The sequence below is a fragment of the Lathamus discolor genome, chromosome 17, assembly GCF_037157495.1.
Source record: "Lathamus discolor isolate bLatDis1 chromosome 17, bLatDis1.hap1, whole genome shotgun sequence".
In the NCBI taxonomy this organism is placed as follows: domain Eukaryota; kingdom Metazoa; phylum Chordata; class Aves; order Psittaciformes; family Psittacidae; genus Lathamus; species Lathamus discolor.
This window is the reverse complement of record NC_088900.1, coordinates 4185221-4207412: the sequence shown is the minus strand read 5'-3', so window position 1 is coordinate 4207412 and position 22192 is coordinate 4185221. Positions and strand designations below refer to the sequence as shown.

Here is a 22192-nt window from a genome sequence, read left to right as displayed (position 1 = left end):
GTTTGCCAGTGCTTTATAAATCAGCATCTTGTGCTGCCACTCCACCCCTCCCCTTCCAGGTCCAGCCCATCTTCTGTTTCACCCGTAGTAGGTGGAAAAATACCACAGTAATGGGCATGTGGGTTTCAGGTCAGATAGTTTCTAATTATTCCTTTGTAGTGTTTGCTCACAAGTAGGGAACCAGGTGTATTATTCATCTTGCTAGAAGCAAAGAGTTTCCTTCAGAGACTTTCCAGCACTGGAGTCCCCTTATTTCCAGCTGTGGTGGCAACGTACCTTTTGTCTTGTCTGTTCACATGACATTTGCTTGCGTAAAGTCCCTGAAAACCAGATTTCTGCCCTGTTTAAGTGCTCGCAGTGATTTAGTGGAGTGGTGCTTCCTTAAGCCTTTTAGCTTGGGCTTTGCTTTGAATTCTTGCATTTGTTCTGGTTTTAACCTTCATGCTTAGATGAAAAAGGCACTTCCTGGTGCATTTTCAGCAGGAGCACTTACCAGAACACCTTGTTTAAATTATCTTGCACCAATTACCAGCTTCCATACAGGAGTGATAATGAGATTTATGACGCTTTGGATACCTGGCGTGTCTCATCACTCGGAGGCAAAGTTAACTTCTTCACCTTTGAAATGACAAACAGCTAATCAAATGTGGTGGAATGTTTTATATACCTTAACATTATTTGGGGGCAGACTGTTTTCATCTGTTGACAGAACTGGTCTCACTGAACAACACAACATTTCAGTATGTCTTCTACAGTATAGCGTTTATGACCTTCAAACTGCATCACTTGAGATGCTGCGAGGTACCATAGCCACTAGCAGATGAGTCAAATTGTGGCAAGAGATACAACATGTTAATGAAGGTAGCTAACATTGGCTGTTTCAAGCCACATGTATAAGCTGTTAGTGCAGGGAAGACAACCAAGAAACATCCTTTGGTACTTCAAGAGGAGCATAAATAAATCCATGTTCAAATCACGGTCAGGTTTGCAGTGATTCCAGGATCATACCTCCTTGAGTGAGTCCTTAAATGACAGTTAGAAAGAGAAGCTGGTTCCACTTCTCAAGTTGTGTGTGTTGGTCTTTTTCCATGGCATTACTTAATCTTGGAATGTTACACAGAATACAGAAGTGCATCTGGAAAGGTTTCGTGTTCCATTCCTGCTGTTTGTCGTAGCAAGAACTGGATTGTGTCCTGGGGCTTGAGTAGAAACCTTTTCATACGTATATAAGCAGTGGAGATTTCACAATATGGGCCATGTGCAAAAGAGGTGATGTATTGAGTGTATCCAGCGAATCTGCCTGTGTCATGTGTTGCCCATTCCTGAGATAGTCCTCTCTATTGCTGGAGGAGGTACCAGGGCAAGATGATGGAGAGGAACAGGGAGTATATCTGACCCCAAACTAGAGGCTGGAAGTGGGGGGATATGTGAAAGGAAATTGGACTTGCAAATAGGGAAATGCCTTCCAGGAATGCAGGTGCATTGTCCATTACATCTGTTGGTAAAGACAGCGGGCTGCAAACTATGGAAACAGGGTTAGCATACTTTATGTTGTTCATTTACAGATGAACTGAGATTTCTAATCCAGTGGTGAGGAATAGCTTATAGATGCAAAACAAGAATGTGTATCATTACATCCTGCTGTTCACACACTTACAAAACCAAACTGTACCCTGTGCCTTTTAGAAATGGTTTGTGATTTAGAATGCTATCCAGGTCATTTGGGCGGTTTTTGCAGCTGTCTTCTATAAATCACGACTCCTTTTGCCTGAGGACAAGAGTTAGAATCCAAATTAGAGACATGTTTGGCATCAAAGTACCCCATAGACCCTGGTCCACATGCAGTATTTGCCCTGATGCTTTTAAGGGTAGGATGAATTGAAAAGGTACCAGAAACAGAGCCCACATGTCAACCTGGGTGGCAGTTCGGGACAAGTGCTTGTACACAGCTGAGTCTCGCCGGTGAAGCACATGTGCCTTGGTTTGGCAAGACAGGGCAGGTATAGAGAGGAGTTTACTGGGGTCTGTGCCAGGGAGCTGTAATCATCACGTGTGTTTCCAGTGTGTCTCAACATTCATAGCTGAGCTCTGTTTAGAAGGTAAAAGGAACAAGTATTGTTCTGATTTCTAACTACTACTCAAGAAAAATAGCATGTCCCTTCTGAAGTCTTATGTCTCTTGCTCTTCCTCAGCAGAATAAAGATCCATTTTGAGCCTACTCTAAGCTCCTGTACGTAAGCCCTGTAAAAAGACAACCAGAATGCTTTGCTGTTACTTAACAATAGAGAGCACGTTACTCAACTTGTAGTGCTTGAGGACTGCAGGTTGCTATGCTCATGTTCCCAAATGCCTTCAGAGGGTGAAGCAAAAGGGTAAATGTTTGTGAGGGCCTTTACAGTAAGGATAACGTAATGCATTTGCCTGTTGAACTTTGCTGGGATACTTATATGCCTCCTATCTTGTATGATAACACATATGTATGCACTCGCAAAAAATGGCAGCGTGCAGCTTCAGATGTATCTGAAGATGCAGGAGTGGGTGTTAGATCTGTACTTAAATTTGCTTTTAGAAGGCATGGAGCAGCTTTCCTAAGGGAGAGCCAGCAGAGGGAGCAGGGCAGCCTCTGTGCATGGTGCTTGTTCATTCATTGCTTCCCCACCAGCAAAAATAACATTTCAGGGAACAGAGTGTGTCTGTCTTGGTGTCTTAGCACAGGGCTATCTCCAGTGGGAGAGAAATGTGGTGTTTGGGGTTTATTTTCCCTTTGAGGCCGAAGATAAAATAAAACCTGACCTTCAAGTGATAGTTTTGTGGTGCTGAAATCACCTTTCATAGGTGGAACAGAACTGTAGATGGGCTAGACATGTATTGGCAGGTATATACATGAGCTGTGTGATTTCCTTGTCCTTTAAGCAGGCTTTAAAGCAAGGCTTTGGAGCCAGCTCTCTCCAGTGGCAGGCAGCCTGTTAGTGAAGGCAAGTAGAAGGGGCTGAGAATGTGTTCTGGGTCATTCCACTAGCAAAGGAGGGAAGTTATGAGGATTCCTTGTTTCCTTAGTGGAGAGGAGGAAAGTCCCCTCTCAGCAGAGGGAAAAGCCACTGTTAAATCTTACCTGGTTTTCCTTCTTCAGTTAAGCCATGATGTTAAACCACAGTTCACAGGCCACAAGTGATGAACCTGTATAGAGCTGTCAGGAGCCACATTGAAACAAAAGCTCGAGCAGTATTTTGACAGTGGTAATTTAGGCATTGATTGTAAACCACTCCTTGTCTGAGTGCCTCCAGCATTTATCTCCTGGTGAGCAGGGAATGGCACGTTGTGTTTCACATAGCACTGTGCAGAGTTCATGGAAAGAAAGGAAGACTTAACTCTCTCCCAACCAGAACCAGGACAGGTATATTTCCGTGCTTCTTTATGATCTTCCTTTCTTGTTACTCTAAGGTGAGGAGAAATAGGCTAAGTTCCTCTTGTCTTCCTGCTTCCTAGTGCCATTAATATGAACCATTACCAAATCCAAGGAAAATCAATCATCTTCCTCTTTGCAACTTCCTGAGGCTGTCCAAAGGTACAGTCAGGGCTGGAACTTGGTGTGGGAACACAGTATAGCTCTCTTCTTTAAATGTGGTCATATTCCCAACGCCTCATTTGCAATCACAAATGATTTATAAGACTTGGTGAATTCTAGTCCTTCTAACAGCTGTTTCATTGCTTTCATCATTCTCAGGCAAGTAAGCTTGTAAAATACATCATATGTGCGTTAAATGTTTTAACTACTGCTGCCTAGAAATACTGCTCTGCTGTCTGTGGTCAGTAAATGTCCCCATACACAGCCTCTGGAAGGGTGTTCTCCATTATGTGTCAAAAGGATTATTTCCTAATTTCATGGGGAAGCAGAGTAAGTGTCATTTAGCAAAGATGCCCTTTTGCTTTGAAAATACTGGTCCTTTGGCTTTTGGGGGTATTTTAGGATGAAAAGCAGGTCATTGCACTAATGTGACTGCACAAGTTATTGACTACTGATAGAGCGGGGCTGGATGTTGACTAGCAAGACAGCTCTCTTTGGAAGGTGGCTGAGGTACCACAGCCAGATGTTTACTGCCTGCATGACCTCTATTGGAAAGTGATTAAAAATGAGTCAGTTGGGTGAATGTGGGTCGTCCGAACAGCTGATCCTCTTCACCCTGTGGTGTCCTTGCGCTGCTGCCATGTCACCCCGGAGCCCTGCTCACTGAACATGACAGCCTGTGAGCACAGAAGTGGTGAGCGTTGCAGCTGAGCGTGCCAAGATGCTGGCTCACAGCTTGCAACAGCTGCCAGCAGAGCAAGTCAGGATCTTTAGTCACAGCTTGCAAAGCCGAAGGCTGAGACTGACGACGTGATGGCTCATGGTTTACAGGAGCTGACAGCCAGCGACCATTGCTCCTGCACAGACTGACCTCTGTATTTGGTGCTTCCATCTGGAACGGCGCAAGCAGATTTGCAGGCAGGAAGCAGAGCTTAAATGGCCTGAAATAGCTGGAATGGATGTTGAAAACTGTTGGCTCCGGTGGCGTAGTGCAAGCAAGAGTAAACTCTGTTTAAAAACGATGGGGTTTAAGCTATTTTTTCATCTTGCCTTTACATTTTTGCATTCCCAGACAAGTGGGTGGATTGTACAGAGCTGCTACCAGAGAGCAGGCAAGGTTGTAGGTACCTATTGAAGCACTTAATAGAGAATGCTGTCCTTCTTCTTTCATTTCTCTTTTTGTCTTGCATTTACATGCGACGGCATTGCAGTGGAATTCTCTTGGCTGTTTTAAAAGGTGGGGTGGGAGAGCATTCTCTTCTCAACTCATAGAACCATAGAATGATTTGGGTTGAAAAGGACTGTAAGATCCTCTAGTTCCAACCCCTCTTTCAGAGAATCTGTACATATATTCATTTCTCATTGCTATTTCCTTCTGAAGCATTCTCCTATAGCAATAATGGTCACATTTGTGTCCTTGAGTAAATTCACAGAAGGCTTTTGGGACGAGGGAAAATAGTCTTTGAATAGCTCAAGGTGTTTCACAACTGAGCTGTGATTTGAAGTTGCAAACAGCATTTTACCTGTGGAATTCAAAAATCACATGCGCTTGCAGGCAGCCCAGTGTGAAATCTTCCCTACACAGCCCTTGCACTGGGCCTTGTGCAGAAAATACTTGAGGTCAAGAAAAACTTGTTTCATATTTGTGAAAGCCACGTGAAGGGGCCTGGCCAAGCCTTCATGCCCTGCCTGCCAGCGCCTCTGCTTTGGTCCCACACCATCCTTCATGCTTGTAACCCAGTGCCTTGCTTCAGGGTCATACAGCCAGTCTGAGACATTGCAGGTAGATGAGCAATGTGGAAGGTAAAATGCAGAACTAGGGGAGGTGCCAGTGCTGTGATACAGGGTCTTTGCACTGTGAGAAATTCAGTGTTTCAGCGTTCAGTTTTACTGTGAGAAGACCAGTAAAACTCACCAGTTGCAGGACAGCAGCCATGATGCAGGAAATGATGATGAAAAAGTTGCCCTGCCGCTTAGTTGTAGGCCCCTGTACATGGAGTGATGGCCTCGAAGGAAACGATGTCTGTAAGGAGAACTTTGCTTTCTCCTCAGAGCTTTCCAGGAAGCTTGAATGACACTGCCTGCGCTGGGGCTGTTACCTCCCTGTACACCAACGCCGAGCGTGTTCTGTACGTGGGCAGAACTGTGCTTTGTGCTTTGAGTCTTGGGGCAGCTCATGCTGTAGTAAAATCCAGCCTTACCTTTCACCTACTTTCCTCCCAGGAAAATGCCCTTGACTTTGATTTACTCTGGATACTGTATGAGAAACCAGTCCAACTGCTCGTTCAATGCGTGTTAGAATAAAGTCAGTAAGTAAGAAATATAGAAAGTTATAGAACTGGGGCTTGGCTAGCAATGAATTCACTAGTTTTCAGTCTGTTTGACTTTGGAAATGGCTCAGGATAGCACGGTTAGTATTTTGAAAAGCTATTTAATCCATAAAGTATGCAAAGTTTTGTTAGCTGCAAGATGCGCTTTGTAGTCTTGTTTTAGTGAAGCATTTGTATTTAACAGTTCCAAATGTTATCTTAACATTTAATGGCAAGAAAATGTTAGCTGAGGTTTAGGATTTTCCCTGTAGCTCTTTTGTAAGTCCTATCTTTGGCATCTGTTTTTACTGTGCTCAGCTTGAAGAAGGTTGCAGGACTGGGCCTTTTTAGGATCACACCTAAAGGCATTTATAAAAAGCTTCTAGTTAGTGAGTAGTAACACCTCTTGTTAGGGTTGGGTCTTTTTCCTCAGTAGATCTAATAATAGGCAAAGGAGGTCAAGAGCATCATCTCCACTTTACAGATGGAGAAACTGAGTCACAGAGAGGCAGTGATTTGTACTAGATCAACCAGTAAATCTGGGGTCCTTGCTGAGTGTCATGTCCACTTGGTACGGGTTAGGTTATAGTCTCTGATTGCCACCTCAAGCACTGCAGGATAGGGTCATCATTGTGTGAAGTGGTGCAGAAAGGACCACTCTTTGCTGGGAGCATTGTGTTAGTCCCCGCAATCTGAGTGCCTCCACAGTAAAATGAATAGCAGCAATCAGGTCCCAATGAAAGGATGAGACCTTGGTTTGTGTGTGTCCCTTCCCCACTTAATTTCCTTCATAGCTGCAAAGCATAATGAAATCGCCTAGTACCAAACTACTGAGGATGGGATGCAGCTCATCTAATTTAACTCTAAGGCTGCACTAGTCACTCAGGTTTCCTTATAGCCAAAAGGAATGAAGAAGCACCTCCAGACAGCAATTTGTCTCATTCCTGTTAGGCATATACGAGAGAGTAATTACCCTGTAGAGCCAACTGTGCTCTGCCTCAATAAAGGAGCAGCCTGGAATGAAGTATCTTGCTTCTAGGAGAGATGAATCCTGTCCTTGGGAACAAATATAGATGACATGATTTAAATAATAAAACAAGTGTTTCCTAAGCTTGCACTGTTTGCATTTTGCTTTTGTGTCCATACATGTCTGAACTTGTCATACATGTGAGCATGCGTTGGCCTTGGGCTTCCTTTTAGCACCTTGAGCTTCAGTTGGTCACGCTGGTTTGCCATGGAGAAATAGTTGCTGTTAATGCTGATTTTTATGAAGGGACGATCTTGCAAGTCCCACCTAGAGTCAGTTAGTTTGAATGTGCCTGGGTGAGCTGATTTGTGAAGAAGCTGGCTATGAATGAAAGGCTCCAAATCCATGTTCCCTAGGCAAGGTTTTGTGGTGAATAAGTAGGTGGTGGCTGAGGTCTATCATGAGTTACGTGCAGGTAAGCACAAGGTTAGTATAAGCAAGGAAATAAGCCAGAATAGCCAGGCAATATCTATTTGTACCTTTGACAAGAGGGAAAACAAATTTGAGTCCTTTTGGTAGTGGATCTGATCAAAGTTCCCAGGATGCAGGAGGTTGTTCCTCTCCTGGGACAAATGCCACATGCTCCTTGTCTTTGTATGGAAGAGCAAGAGAAGGGAAAAAGGTGAACAGTTACAGGAGATGTTCTGAACTTAATAGGGCAAAGGGCTATGAAGTGTAACCGATGCTCTTGATAACCCCTGTGAAAAGGTGGACAGAGCAGGGGCTAAGTGGGACATCCTGGTCAAATGGAGCTGTTTTACTTCTTCCTTGCTGCTGTGCTGTCCTTGCAGTGCAAGTATCCGGGGGTACAAAAGTGTTGAACTCAGCATCCTGCTTGGAAGTCTGTGTTGATGTCTTGTGATACTTATTCCAGGTGCTTTCCAGGATGGTGTGAGAGAGATGGGGGTTTCACAGTATGGCTGTACCCTGCTATAGAAGGCAGGCTGGACAGAGGCCACAGGGCTGCTGGCACATGGACTAGCTCCGCAGCTGGAAGCAGCATAAGCACCTCAGCACTGTGCTTCTGTTAATAAACTCTGCTGCATCATGGTGGTAATTGGTATTTGCATAGCACTTTGCAAATAGGAAAGCAGTGCTTCAGTGCAAGTGATAAATAGGTTGGCTTCCAGCCTGCCTAGAGCTTGCCCTCTCAGCTGATTAGGCAGTTGGGCACTTGATTGAATGTGCAATAAAGGTTTGAATCAAATACCTTCTTTACAGTTTGGTTCTGACTCAACAGGCCTACTCCTGTTCAAATGTGGAGATGAGCTGGGAAGCCATTTGACTTTAGAAAGCTGTGAGGGGAATGTGCAGCATTGGGGATCTTGATTTCATCCCTAAAATCCACTGAAACAGCCATGCTTCTTGTTTACTTAATGTGAGCCCCTGTGATAAGATTTACAATGTTTAGCATCATAATGAAGGGCAGGGACTATTTATTAGGGACTGTAGTGATAGGACAAGGGGCAATGGGTTAAAACTTAAACAGGGGAAGTTTAGATTGGATACAAGGAAGAAGTTCTTTACTGTCAGGGTAGTGAGACACTGTAATGGGTTGCCCAGGGAGGTTGTGAGTGCTCCATCCCTGGCAGTGTTCAAGGCCAGGTTGGACAGAGCCTTGGGTGACATGGTCTAGCACGAGGTGTCCCTGCCCATGGCAGGGGGTTGGAACTGGATGATCTTAAGGTCCTTTCCAGCCCTAACTATTCTATGATTCTATAATGCTAACTGTACTTGAGTATTTTTCATCCTTTCATTCATTTGGGAATGTGTGCAGCTTAGGGTTTTATCGGACACTTGAGTTTTAGCAATGGGAAACCCCATCTCTTCTCATGGAATTGTTTTTAGTTGTAGTTCAATCTGGGGAGGCAGCATAGTATACACACACGTAATGCATTTGGGATGACTAGAAAAGGTCCAAAATGTGGTTTACTCCTCTCTCCCGTGGCAAATGCAATCATGGTAAGTTAAAATACACGAGTTAATATTTTCTTCCTTGGAAGTGAAGTCGGATACTTTGATTTTTCACTTTCTTTTTAGCTATTTCAGAACCCTGAAAATTTACACTGCTTGGTAAAACAAGGGTTTGTATTCATACTGTGTAGGAGCTCAGGCTACTGCATCCTTTGGAAACAGATTACTCTTTAAACGTAATGTATTTTCAGATTAATAATTTCAGAGCATCCATTCAAGAGAACAGCTCCGTGGAAAAATGTCTATTTTTATCAGGTTATTGCACAGAATCAGCATTGCATTCAAGTACTACTGTTTTGCAGTATCATCCTAAAAGATATTATACAGCTGCTGAAGTGGTACTACAAAATGAGCATCATCTTATCACAGAGTGAATGCATGTGAAATCAAACATCAGAAAGGAAGAATTATATGCTATGCTAGGAAGAAACAGACTAAAATACAGTAGGAAAGAGTTTTGCAGAGGCTGCCCAAGTTCAGAAGGGGAAAATAACATCCTAAAGAAATCAGTCTTAATAAATTACCAGTCCTAGAGGAACTGTTTTGTACTCTGAGAAGCAGTTCTGTGTTCTTCTTCACAGCAGCATGATTAATGGACTTGATTCTGCCCAAGGTAGCGTGTTTAAACAAAAGGTAAGCACTAAAAATGAAAGCTTAGTGTATCTGCAGCTGCTCATTGTGAAGCTGGATTCTCTAAGGAAGAGGCAAAAATTAGTCCAGCTTCCTTTGCAACTATTTGAATGAAATAAAGCAGTTACACTACGATCCATCAGAGGAAACTGCAAGCCCAGCAGAAAGCTCTATTATCCCCAGATAACTTCCTTGCTTATGCCCTCTCCCCACCACAACCATCTCAGCTACCTTAGTCACTTGACTGTGGAATTCACTGTGAGAGCCTGCCGCTGCAGGTTTTCCCTCTAAGCAGTGATTTGACCTACTGGGTTCAGTCTCCTGCTCTGAATGGTCCCTTAAGGTTTTGTCTTTCTCCATGGGTTCTATGAAACCCAGTATAACAACAGGATAAGTATAGACTTATCCTGTCTCACAGTGTTTCAAAGGTGCTGGTAGTCATATCTCCTGACCAAAACACTATGTGCCTTCAGACACATCCCTGTTTGTTATTAGCTGCCTTATGTGCCTTTGTGATAACTTGTATGGTCGTGCCCTTGCAAAAAAGCTTTAAACTGGTAGAACATGTACTTTGTCAGCTGGAAATAAAGTGTCTTACCCAGTATTTGGACATACTGTTTGCCATTTAATTCTGAAGGCCAGTTCCCCTTTGGTGTATGTTGGAGCAGCACTACTAACATGTTCAGTGCCTGAGAGAGGTGTCTGATCAGAGTTTCTGGGTGAATCAACCCAACTCCCATTTGCTTTAAGGTAGGTAGTGCTTTTAAGTCACACAGATGCTGTTCAGCACTCCAGCTTCCTTCAGGACATATCAGTGATTTACACAAACCCCATTACTGAGGAATAACAAACTGCCTATCAGTGCTTGATAAGTATGAAAACAATCCCTTAAGCAGGTGGCACATAAAGGTCTATCAGGTGCATTGCCCTGGATCAACATATGATTTACATATGCTTGTCTTCCTCATGGAGATGAGTCAGAGGCTAAAGAGTTTCAGTCCAGGGAGGAACTGAGTATCTATTTTAAGTTGCTATATGGTCTTGATTTCTCCTGAGAGGGAGATAGCAGGGACCCAATGACTTAGCTGATAGTGCTGATGTCTCAAATCATAATCTGTGGCCTGGAATCAGGAGAGTAAAAATCACAAGCCTACACTGCAGCAAGCCCACCAGATAGTGAACATTGCCTGCTTGCTGGAGGTAGATGGACTCCCCTTCCTCTATGGCTGGTGCTGCTCCCATCCTTCTGTGCTGTTCTGTGCACTGTGCTCCTGTAATTGTTTCTCATTCTATGTTTCTAGACTATTAAACACTTTAGCTGGAGGTTTTGCTTTGTACAGTGCTCTGTTGATGCTGTACAATACATACTGGCCTGTCAATAGTTATTTACAATCTGAAGGTGGGTTCTGAACCTTTGAAACTGTGTGATTTATCCCCAGTACCATGGGAGTGCTGCCTCTGTAACACATGCTGCTTTGCGGTTGTAGATCTACCTTGGAGAGGAGAGAGCTGTGACCATGCAAAGTCTATGAGGGGGACACAGACTCTTGTGCAATCATCATAAGTGTGAATGTGGATCTTCTGATGTTATATGCGTTTGTCATGGCTTTTTCTTCTAGCAAGAAGCCTGGCTGTAATACTGTCACCTTAGGCAGGAGAGGGAGCTTTCACTAGTGCACGTCACATCATTGTTGCCATTAATTCCTTTGGTTTTGTGAGATGCAGGCTGTTGTTGCATTAGAAAGCATGTTTATGGAGATAATCCACTTATCAGGCCAAGAACACATTCTCTCTGTTAACTAGACAACAAATTAGTTCTTTCCTTACTGAGACAGATAATAATGGGTATCCTAACCCAGAGGAACAGGGGAGGGCATGGCCTGAAGGTGACAAGATCAGAAACAAAAGTGGAAGCAGGAGATGAAGAATGAATTTATTGAAGAATGGCTGCAAAATACAAGTGATCTACTGCAGCAAGTCATTCATCAAGGGAATTTGGCCTTGCCTCACTCTAATCTAGACTGAATCTAATTTAGATTCCAAGCAAGGGATGGGAATCCTTTCCTGAACCAAAACAAGCCTTGCCACCTCCTACCTTTTCATTACTCATCCCTTAATTTGTTTGGGTTTCTTATGTAGGACACTCAGGAAGAATAGCTTAAAGCTGTGTGTGCCTGTGCTAAATCTGATGTTATAATCACTGCTTCTCTCTGTGTTGGGTTGATTTTTTGATGCAGTTACAGCACCTAAAGCTGGTAAAATGCCTCTGCCTGGGGCCCTCAGGAGGTTAGGTGTGAATATCTTTCTGAGTGCTGAATTACTTGCACTGCTGCTTGGCTTAGTCTGGGGGAGTCTACTTCAGCCTTGGGCTGCGGCAGTTTCTCTGGTTTTCATTCTCAAAATCAGCTCTGCGTATACGGTTCGCATATACCTACATACATGAACCCAAACCACCGTGGACGAAGGGGCTGGGAGGTAGTTCTCTTCCTTTTTGAGATGCCATGCTTGCTGACCTACTTTCTGTTTCTGCGTTATAAGCTGATAAACAGCAAAGCTTGGCCTCCTAGGCTGTGCGTGTCTGGGAAAGCTAAATGGCACCATTCCTTCCCCGAGGCTTATCAGGACTCCCAGCGTCTGAACTGAGGTTGTGACTGTGCCCAGGGCCACGGCAGCAAAGTCTTTACGTAGGGCTCTGTTGCTGATTCCTTCCTAAAATGTGCTTTTTCAGAGACTGTTTCCTGAGGAGTGAGATGAGATTTGGACATTGATTTCCAGTAGAGACTTCTGTAACACGGGGCATGTCAGGACACTGCCTTGGAGCATGTCCCAGACCATCGTTCCACCTCATCACTTTTTAACTCCCTGCTTGATTCCTTGCCACATGCTCCTCAGTGTCTCGCTATCCTCCCTCCTGGAAACGCACTTCTGAGGTGTTTGCTTCCCTATGAGTACTCTGCTGCCTTAGGGAAATCTCTTGTGTGTGCATGCTCCACAGTCTGGTCACTGTCTCTGTGCTATAAATCTTGTCATACCTACATCCATAGTTCCCATACAACTGATTTGTCTCCTACGGATTCTGAACAACATGCCTAGATCTGAATAAAGTGGTGGGTTGAGCAGGTTGTTACAGCCCAAGGGTAAAGAGGTTAGCTGCAAGTTCAGGGCTTGGACAAAACCTACCTGCAAGCAGCAAGACGGAGCATGGAATGGGAATATCAGGTGGCTAAACAGCAATGGTAAATGGGGCTTGGAAGAGCTTTAGAGGGAAAGAGAATCAAATGGTGGCAATCGGGGGATGCCTGTTGAGAATCTGCTGGAAGAAAACACAAGTTATTACTTTCCCTGCAGAACTGAAAGTATGAAAAGTGATGAACAGTTAAACCGAACCAGCCCATACGTAGTTTATACATCTGAATTCCTAACTGACAGCGAGTTTTCTGCCATCTCTATCTCAGTGCTCATCAGGACCACGTGCCCCGTTTCAGCACTCTTTGCCAGCTTGTACTTGCCAGCCTCCTTATGGAAAGTATTCTAAGCCATGTGAGAGAAGTGGGTGACAAAACACTTAGCAGCAACCAGCTGGTAATGGGAATGCTGCTTCCTTCCCGCTTCCGAGAGCTCCACCAGAAAACAAGAACCTCTAACACATGTGAACTACGCTCTAGACCGCTCCAGGCGAGGGCTGGGAAGCCTTGTTCTGGTTGCAGTAGGAAATTCTAGTTGAAACCAAGGCTGGGTTGGCCTCATTAGAGCAGGACACAGGCAGCAAAACATCTCCTTTCCCAAGGTTCCTTTCTTGTTGCTAAGGTGAGTATTGGGGTCTGCTATTTAGTGCATCCAGCCACTTTCTGTGCTGTCGTGAACAGCCTGCTTGGATAGAGGGAGGTAGTGCTTTCCATTGCCAAGCATGAGTTGTGCATGAGTAGACTGGGCCAGAAAAGGGATGCTGTCTGAGACCTGTTTGTATTGACCCCTCAAAGTGAGCTGTGAGCTCTTTTATCCCCCGTGCTAGTGTTTCCATGGGGCTAGGAAATGCTGCCACTCTTAGCATGAGTAGATCCCTTTGGTGGCAATGTCAATGCTCTTGATCACAAGTAGAACAAGTCAAGGAGAAAGCCCCTTCTCACAGCAGGGAGTTTGTATTGTATTTTCTAAATGTAATCAGAAGACTTGAACCTTCCAAGCCAGCATTTTGGCTTTGAAACTAAAATAACACACAGGAAAATCTATATGCTGCTAGAAATACTCCTGAGTGCATTAGATCTTCCTTATCAATCTAAGCCTGCATTTGGAATTGTGCCATGGATTGCCAGACTCTGTTAAGGGATGCTCCATTTCATGCTTGTTTCTGAGCGTGAGGCATGAATGTCTCTCAAACCAGTAAATCAGCAGAACATGGAGTCTGTTTATAGAGAACTGTAGCTCTTTCAATATTTAATAGTTTGCGAGTCATTAAATTCAAATGACAATGCCCCAGGAAGGACAAATGTATGGGAAAGGGAGGGAAAAAAGCATGAAGTACTTAATTCTGAGCTATGACCAAGAGGAAAGCTCATTTTATGAGTGGATTTCAGTCAGTTGAAAACGCAAGGGCAAAGGCTTTCAGTACTTAAGGAATTAAATGGTTCCTGTTTGGGTACTGGCACCCAAATGTTCCAACAGTGTGAGACAAGATATGGAAAAGAACAGACTGTAAAGCTTTGCCTAGAAAGGGAAATGGGGTGAGAAGTTTTTGCTGAGCAAGATGCGCAAGGAAGGAGAAGGGCTGCTACTGCCAGGCAAGGCCATGTGTGATCATGGGACAGCAATGAAGTTATGGGGGTCAGTGGTGGGGCGGAGGCTCTGTAACCTGGTCATTAAAACAGGAAGCAGGAAGTTAAGAGCCCTCACCTGAACCCCAGTTGTAATCTGTGGCCTTGAGCAAATCACTTCACCTTGATCTACCCCTGTTTCTGCTCTTCCTCATGGCAGGGAGGATTTCACGGGAACTGGATGGTAAAAGACTTTGGTTTATGGATGCACATATCTGCAGTACCACTGAAATCAGAAGCGGGCGCAGAACTGACCCTACTGGTCTTTCTACGTTTCAATTCTGCATTTATGGACCCCACAGTACTTAGGAAAAGAAAAATCATACTTAATACTCTATTACAGTTTAGGAGCACAGTTCTTCCTAAACTGAAACAAACTTCCATTTTCTGTTGAGGATGTGTGAAATATCTTCCTGCTTTTGCCATCAGGACATCTCACCGATGTGCTTTATTTCTTCCTTTCTTACAGGACCAACCAGTGTTGATATTTACTTATGAGTTGCTGCTCCTAGATGCTGGGAAAGGGTGGTGATGTCTGTGGTGTACAAGAAGAAGACTATTTATAGAACAAACATCTCTGTTTGGAAGTGTCGTTCCTTGTGTGGTTTGCATCAGGATGGGTGTAGGAGGAGGAAAGACTACTGTCAGAGCACAGGGAGTTGCCCTCTGTAGTCAGCAATGCAAACCCCACTGAGCATCTTGCACCATGGCTGTCTGGGAGCAGGGAGTAGCTGCACAGGGAGAACAGTTATATGCAAGAGATGAGAACATAATCCTTGCCAGGCAAATGGAATATGTTTAAGTGAGAACGTCTGTCAGGCCTCTGTTATACAGTGCACAGCTTGGGGTTTAATACAGTGACATTTCTGGCATAAAGCTTATGGATTTTGCAGAAGTTAATTTTGTCTCTCCTCCAAAGGCTTTGTTCATAGACAGCCTTGATGCTATATAATGTCTTGGGGTTTTAGAATGAAAATGGTACTTCCAAATATGTTTTTACTCAAGGACTGTTTACATTGCATCCCATTAACTAACTGCTGCAAGCATCTTGAGAGCATGAATGATCAGAATTTGATAACTCATGCACTGTTAGGGGCTGGTGACCATGTGTAGTACCATTGGAATGGAAGTGATTGTGCCTCTGCTTAATGGGTCACAGAAGTAGCCTTTCACCTCGTTCTTACTGGGCATTTGTGGCCATGTGGATGGGTTCAAACATAATCACTTTATATAAAGGGATATATGTATATCTTTTGAAGTGGAATATACATGCATGGTGTTCTTTTGTACAGTATTCTCTCTCATACTATCAGCATGATACCTTATCAAAAATCAGTTGTTACCACTGGATAACTGTACCTGGACAAAGTTCCTATGATGCTGAATCTATAAAAGATATGAAAGAAAAAGAGATTATAGTCCAAGTGCTTCTCTGTGTTGATTATTCAAATGGGTTCATAAGAATAGCAATAAGGAAAAAGTTACACAAGTTGCAAGCAAAACTGAATTCACTTCAGAACAGCAAGCTTCTCTCATGTACGAGTAATAAAAAATGCCATTTTCAATAGGAAGCAGTAGTTGTGATAATGGCCTTCTGGAAACATTGTGCCAAGATTGCATGTGTAAGAGGGATCGAGGAGTGAGCATCAACAGTGTCCCTTGTTCTTGAGTTGGCCAGCCCCATCTCCAGTGCTAGAAGGAAACTGTTCCTATCCCCAGAGTAAGTCCCATCCAAAAAGAGGTTGGTTTTGTTTAGGTTTGAGTGTGGGCAGGTGATAATGGCACCTGACCATTAGGACCAAGGATTCCTCTTGAGCTTCATTAATCCTCCACACAGTGCTTGCAGTTTATCCAAATCTTTAGCCCTGACTTGAGCTGATGACCTGGTTTCAGCTGACCTTGAAATAAGCACCCTCTGTGACCTTCAGGCAACTACTCAGACAGCTGGCTCTACTGTCTTCTGGCTCTGGAGCTAAGGCTGCTTTAGTTATGCTCTGTTCCAGGGCTGCTGGTGCAATTGAGTTATTCCCTTTGCCTTCCAGCTTGTCTGATTTCATGGACTTTCTGATTTCTTATTGCTTTATTTATCTTAACTTGCTGGTGTCTGGCAGGAATACACTGAAATCTGTACCTGTTATCAACAGTTACAGCTTCGTCCTTCTCAAGAGCATTGGGTGTTTTACTGATAGCCTGTGTTTTATACAGTCTGGGCTTTCTTGGGAAAAGCACTGACCCACTTTAAATGGTTACTGCATGCAATAAATTCTATTACTGTGTAGTGTCCTCTCTGCTCAGTGTCAACCTGGAGAGGAATTTCTGCATCCCTCTGGCTTTTGTTGTGTCACAGAAATCTAATTCTGAAGCCCATATTGAGCTGATCCATCACTTAAGTCCTTTATGTCTGAATGGTTTTAGAATTCAACAGGCACCAACAAAAGAACTGTTCTGGTTTTTTCATGCTTTTGCTAAATGGGGAACTTTAGATCTTTGGGGTGAAAGGGGAGTATTTGCACTTGCACACGAAGTATTAAGTACTGCAGCTGATTTGGTCACCATGTGTGACCTTAATGTAGATTGGTACCCCTGTTCTCTAAGAGAAGTGATGTACTTCTAGTTTCACAGTAACAGAGAAAAGGTGTAAGTGATGCAGACACATCATCTGTTTGTAGATAAATTAAAGGGAAATCACTTGAGTCACTGGCTGGGACACTGAAGGCCTTCTGGCCGCTAAATCATGGCACAGAAAGGCTACACTGAGCTCTTTGTCCAGCATCTTGCCTGTGATGGGGTCTCTCTGAGGTGAATAACAACGGTAATAACACAGATGACAAGTGGCTGCAGCTGGAAAGGCGTGGGGAACACAAACAGGGGCACCGTTTCTCTAGCTCTACGAGCTGTGTTGCCTGAGCTACGTATAGGAGCAGAGGAGCTCGGCTGTGTCTGCGCTGCAGAGGGGACAGCGCTATCTGCTGGCTTGGCAGGATTGGTGCCAGGGTGCTCTGGGGTTGCGCAGCACCAGGCATGTTCCACCTCCTGCCTGCAACACACACATACATACATAACATGTACACACGCATACATGGGCATGCATACGTGTTCTCTTTCCCCCACTGCCCCCCCCCAGGGATCTCTCCCTGTAATCTCTCCCACACACTATTTGGCCTCTGGATGGAAACCTACCATTGCTCTGAATTGGGTTGGTTTTATTCTGGTCGTTTCTTTGTTTAACATTTATGAACCAACAATTAAAAGTAAGCAAACTGTTGCAGAGTTCCCGACAGGACAAGATGCCTGCTTAGATGCTAAAGGGCTATTGAGAAATAGTGGGTTTGAAGGAGAAAGTGATAGTTTACAGGTTCAAAGCTGTGTGTAACTTCTGCTATTGCACACAGCACCTTCTAATCTGAGTAGGGAGGTGTTCCCCACTGTTAGAAGACTAAAGACCTTTTAATTCTGTTGTATTGAAGGTGGAAAAACTGCTTCTCCTTCCCTTCTTTTACACACATGCTTGTTGTTTTAGATGAAAAATGATGCCGATTGTGCCACTATGAAGAGAAAGTTGAAACCCTACAAACAGCAGATGCAGAACATAGCCAAAGCCCAAACGAGTTTCTCTTTCACAAGGGGAGATTTGATTCTGCAAGACAAGAAGTATACCTGACCCAACGTTTCCAGTACAAAAAAAGTCTCTTGGAATCCTTCTTATTTCCTGGATGCCGGTGAAAACAAACCACATTTGAGCAGCAGCCCAGAGCTGTCTTGTGGGGGATTTGGATGTTAACTTAAAGGTGTCCCTCCATGCTTATTGACAGCTGGGAGGAGATTCAGCCTTGTCCACTATTGAAGCAGCCAAGCAGCAGCTACCTCTTCAGCCAAGGTAAGATAGTACCACTTGCTGAACAAGCTTTCCTCTACTGAAATGCAATCACGGCATGGTGCTAAAATAATTGATGCCTTTATGTGTTTTACTAGCAGTAACAATTCAGAAATTAAGTGAGCAAATGTGAATGAATATGTGTGGCAGTCCGACACGCTAATGGGTTTTCATCCCCTGCTAAAGTGAATGGGCTGAGGAGAGGCCTAAAAGCATGTCTGTGAAAGTGCCACCTCATTAGACTCCAGCTTGGTAAAACAGCACTTTGGTTACAGCGCACAAAGGCTGGCCTGTGTGCCCGTGTGCTGCTTGATTTCGTTGGCATTGAAAATGGAAAACAATACTCCAAAAGTACCTGGACCAACACCAGGGCTTAATATTTCCAGGATGTACACAATAGCATGCCTCTGAACATGGCCTGTATTAATGGCCTGAAAAATGTGGGTGTTTAGTTACTGACCACAGAGCGTTAGCAACGTGCAGGAATGTAGCTCAGTGTGTTTCTTGGGTGTAGAGGGGAGAATCTGCAGCTTCGTGCACATCAGCTGCGCAAAGGGATCCAGGACCCCAGCCCTCTGTGCATGTGCAGGTTTTGGCTTAGGCAAAACTCCTCTGTTTGAGGAAGGCTTTCTCTGACAGGGAGCATTGCTCTGGAAAGCAGGAAAGGCGCACAGGCAGCTCAGGCAGTCTGCTTGGCAAGGCAGCTCTTATTCACATATCCAGTTCAATATCTTGTTCTAATGTCCAGTCCTCAGTCCTGAAAGGAAAACAGTCCTCAGAGCCAAGGAGAGATAGAGGCACATTGAACAGCCTGTGTTTTCTCTGGGAGGAAAGGATGGCAAAGGGCCTGTGCCTTGTGGGTCCTCAGTGAAAGCATAAAGGGAGAGCAGCCAGTGTTAAAGGGTCTGTTGCCCATCAGAGCAGAATCAGTTGGCCTCTTCTGAAGGAAGAAGCTAAGCCAAGCTCAGGTAGCAGCAGTAATCCAAGTGGCAAGAGGTCATGCAGTGTGTCTGTGACAGAAAACAAGAGCTCAGTATGGAGCACAGCTTTCATGAACCATAGTGGGATGCACACGGAGAACCCCTCTCCACTGCACAGGGAAATAGATCTGGCTCAAAATGATGCAGCACAATTGCAGGCAGGTATTTGTGTGGTCACTCGGGGTACCTGCATCCTAAGAGCATCACTGGGGACCTGCTTTCTTGAGTATGGGGGGGACAGGGCATGCAACTGGGGGTAGGTGCACCTCAAGACTGGAGGCCTGGTCACAGTATTGGGAAATCAGCTGGAGAATGCCACCCTGCAGATGCAAAGATGTGTGTAGAGCATAGCTGGATCCTCTGTACTTTAGAGGCCATTATGGTGAGGATCCAGGTGATGGCAAGTACGTGGAGATGCATTTTAAAACTTGAGTGGGGAAAAAAGGAAAGCTGAATGAGCTTTTGTAACCTACAGGCTCCCTGTAAAGGCAGCTAGGGAAGCCTTGCCTCGCTGAGGATTTCTGTGTGTGGGAAGGATGCCTACATCTATTAAATTCAGCATTTTAACATTGGTATCATTATCCTGTAGGACACCCCTGCAAATCGTTCCTGGTCCCATACCAGGCAGAGGCTGCTCTGTGGGAACAGCAGTGTAAAGGATGCTCACTTCGTTTCCCTGCTTCTACATCTAGCAGTTGTGCATCGGGGGCTTGCACCGCTTTTCCTTGGCTGGTGCACAGCTCTGGTGGCCTTGATGTTGGGATGGGTGTGTAGGAGCAGTTGATACAGGGCTGGGTATAAGTTGGCTCCTTGCTGTGCAAGGAACAAGCTTTGCTGGTGTTCAGCAGCACAGTAAAGAGGGTGTTCGCACTGACGCGAGCTGATGCGATTGTGGATGGCAGAGGAAGCTGTCACAGGGAGGCTTTGTGGTCCCCCTCCCATAGCCTGGCTCAGGGACCATAAGAGTGAGGATTAGCAGGGGCAGGGTGCTGAAGTTATTTTTACCTCCTTGTCCTGTTGTGCCTGTACAAAAGTACCAGCCTTTTTGCTTTTCTTTTCCCTTTTTTCCTCCCAATTTCTTCCCTGTGAGGCTTAACTGGGTGGGTTGCCATAGCAACCCCTGCATGATAACTTAGCCTGCTCCTTGCAGCATTCAAGATTTCTCTCTCAGTGTTCAGTCCCCTGAGTGTCAAAATGGTTTCGCACTTCACGGTGTGCCAAGCATCCTGTACCCCGAGCGTTTTCCCCATCCTCCAGCCTGGTCACTTGAGGCATCAGGGCTGTGTTGGAGCACGAAGGAGACCACCCTTAGCTTGAAGGAATATGTGCTCTCCATCTCTTTCACAGCACACAAGGCTGAAAATTGACACAGCCTTCCCACGTGGCATCCCGTTTATTGCAAGTTTTCCTCAAGAGGGCTGGGCAGTGTTTGTTGCCTGTTGAAAATGGGCACATGGAGATGCTGGAATGGTTCCCAGCTTAGCCCACATTATAGCAAGAATGAAAGTATCTTATCCTTTCACTCCAAACACATACAGTGTCCCTGAATAAGTCCAGAGAAGTTCTCATTAAAACCCAACACAGGTTCTGGACTGACTGCAGGTTAAATCACCCTTGGTTTGCTCTGTAGTACATGAAACATGCAGTACATGCAGCATGAAGACTCAGCTTCTCTAGAGCTGAGAGAGAGGATGTGATTTCCATTTGCTTCCTGACCTGTGGCTTTTGGTGTTACAGTCCACCTAAACCCAAACCCATTTTCTTCACCTCCGAGCTCCCTTCTTTAAACGGCAGCTCAAACGCTGTTTCTAACGTGAAGTGCTTGAGGTCTGCACATGAGCGGTTCTGAGGGACAACTCACTGCTGCTTTAGGACGTTTGTCGCTGTGATGTGCATTGGTTGGCAGGTGAGTGTTGGAGTGCCTGGGATTAGAGGAGGAAAAGGCTTCTGCTTCCTCTTAATCCTCTCAGAGCCCCTCTCTCCCTGGCAGGATTCTCTGTAATAGATGTAATTAGAGCAGCCGTAGCACGAACAGCACAGCTCTGCTGATCCGGGCTCTGTGTTTTCCTGGCTTCCTGAGAACAGATGTGATTTCCACGTCCTGAAAGAGCTGGCTGTCAAGTGAGATAGCCGGGGACATTGTCCAGTAGCTCCTGTGTCTATGTAAACCCCCCCAGCAGCTCTCGTGCACCATTCATGGGCTGGATTGTTCCAGAAGAGTAGGGAGCAAATCCTGTGCTCAGCCTTTATGGTGAATATAGCGAGGGGCAATGGGAGAAAAGGAAATGGCTTCAGGTAGGAGGCTACATCCTTTCCTTGTCTCTGGGTACCGCAGCTGCCAATTTGTCTTCCTGTGGAGGAAAGTCAGATTTAAAGATGTGGATATTTGTGATGGATGGCTCCTAAGCTGGGAATTGGAAGGGTGTCGCTGGCATCTGCAAGCCAGCAACTCTCAAGCTGTCACTGGAGACACATTAAATGGGTGTTTCCTTTGCATAGCAGCAGAGTGAGCTGGGGATGGACCTCAGAACAGGGCAGAGTAACCTGCCCAGTCAGTAAAATGAAGCAGAACAAAGAACTGGGAAGTCGCCCTTCGCTGGGAATTACTTGGAGTTGTCACAGTAGGCTATACAGGGCGAGGTGGAGGCAGTTGCTGTGTGTGTGGTTATTGGCAGCTGATGAATGCAGCTTTGCTGCTACGAACATGATGTCTAGGAATAGCGTTGGCTGCCTGTGTTCTGTGCCTGCTGCACTTCAGCAGTGCTTGCAGGGACCAGCACGGCTGTGTGTGCCCTTAGAACCAAGGCAGAGCCCACCACCTGCAGCTGATGGCTGCGAGTTCCTCTTGTTTGGGTGGGTCCCTCCATGTGCTGCCCGAGTTCTGGCACTGCCGCTTGCTCACGTGTCGCTCTCTGGTGGGGTTGCTCAGGTTTAATTCAATAGATCGGGCTGTTTGTCAAGCTGCCATCAGAGCAGATGCTTTAGGAGGAGGGCGCGCTTTGTCTTCCCCTCTGTGTCCACA

At 45.1% G+C, this 22192-nt stretch overlaps 1 long non-coding RNA gene across 1 annotated transcript; it reads left to right on the top strand.

Moving 5' to 3' along the window:
* Nucleotides 1–13131: 13131 nt before the first annotated feature.
* LOC136023112 (uncharacterized) lies at nt 13132–15740 on the top strand. Its single transcript, XR_010616469.1, has 2 exons — nt 13132–13312; nt 14786–15740. It is a non-coding gene; the product is annotated as an uncharacterized LOC136023112 (long non-coding RNA).
* The last annotated feature ends 6452 nt before the right edge of the window (nt 15741–22192 follow it).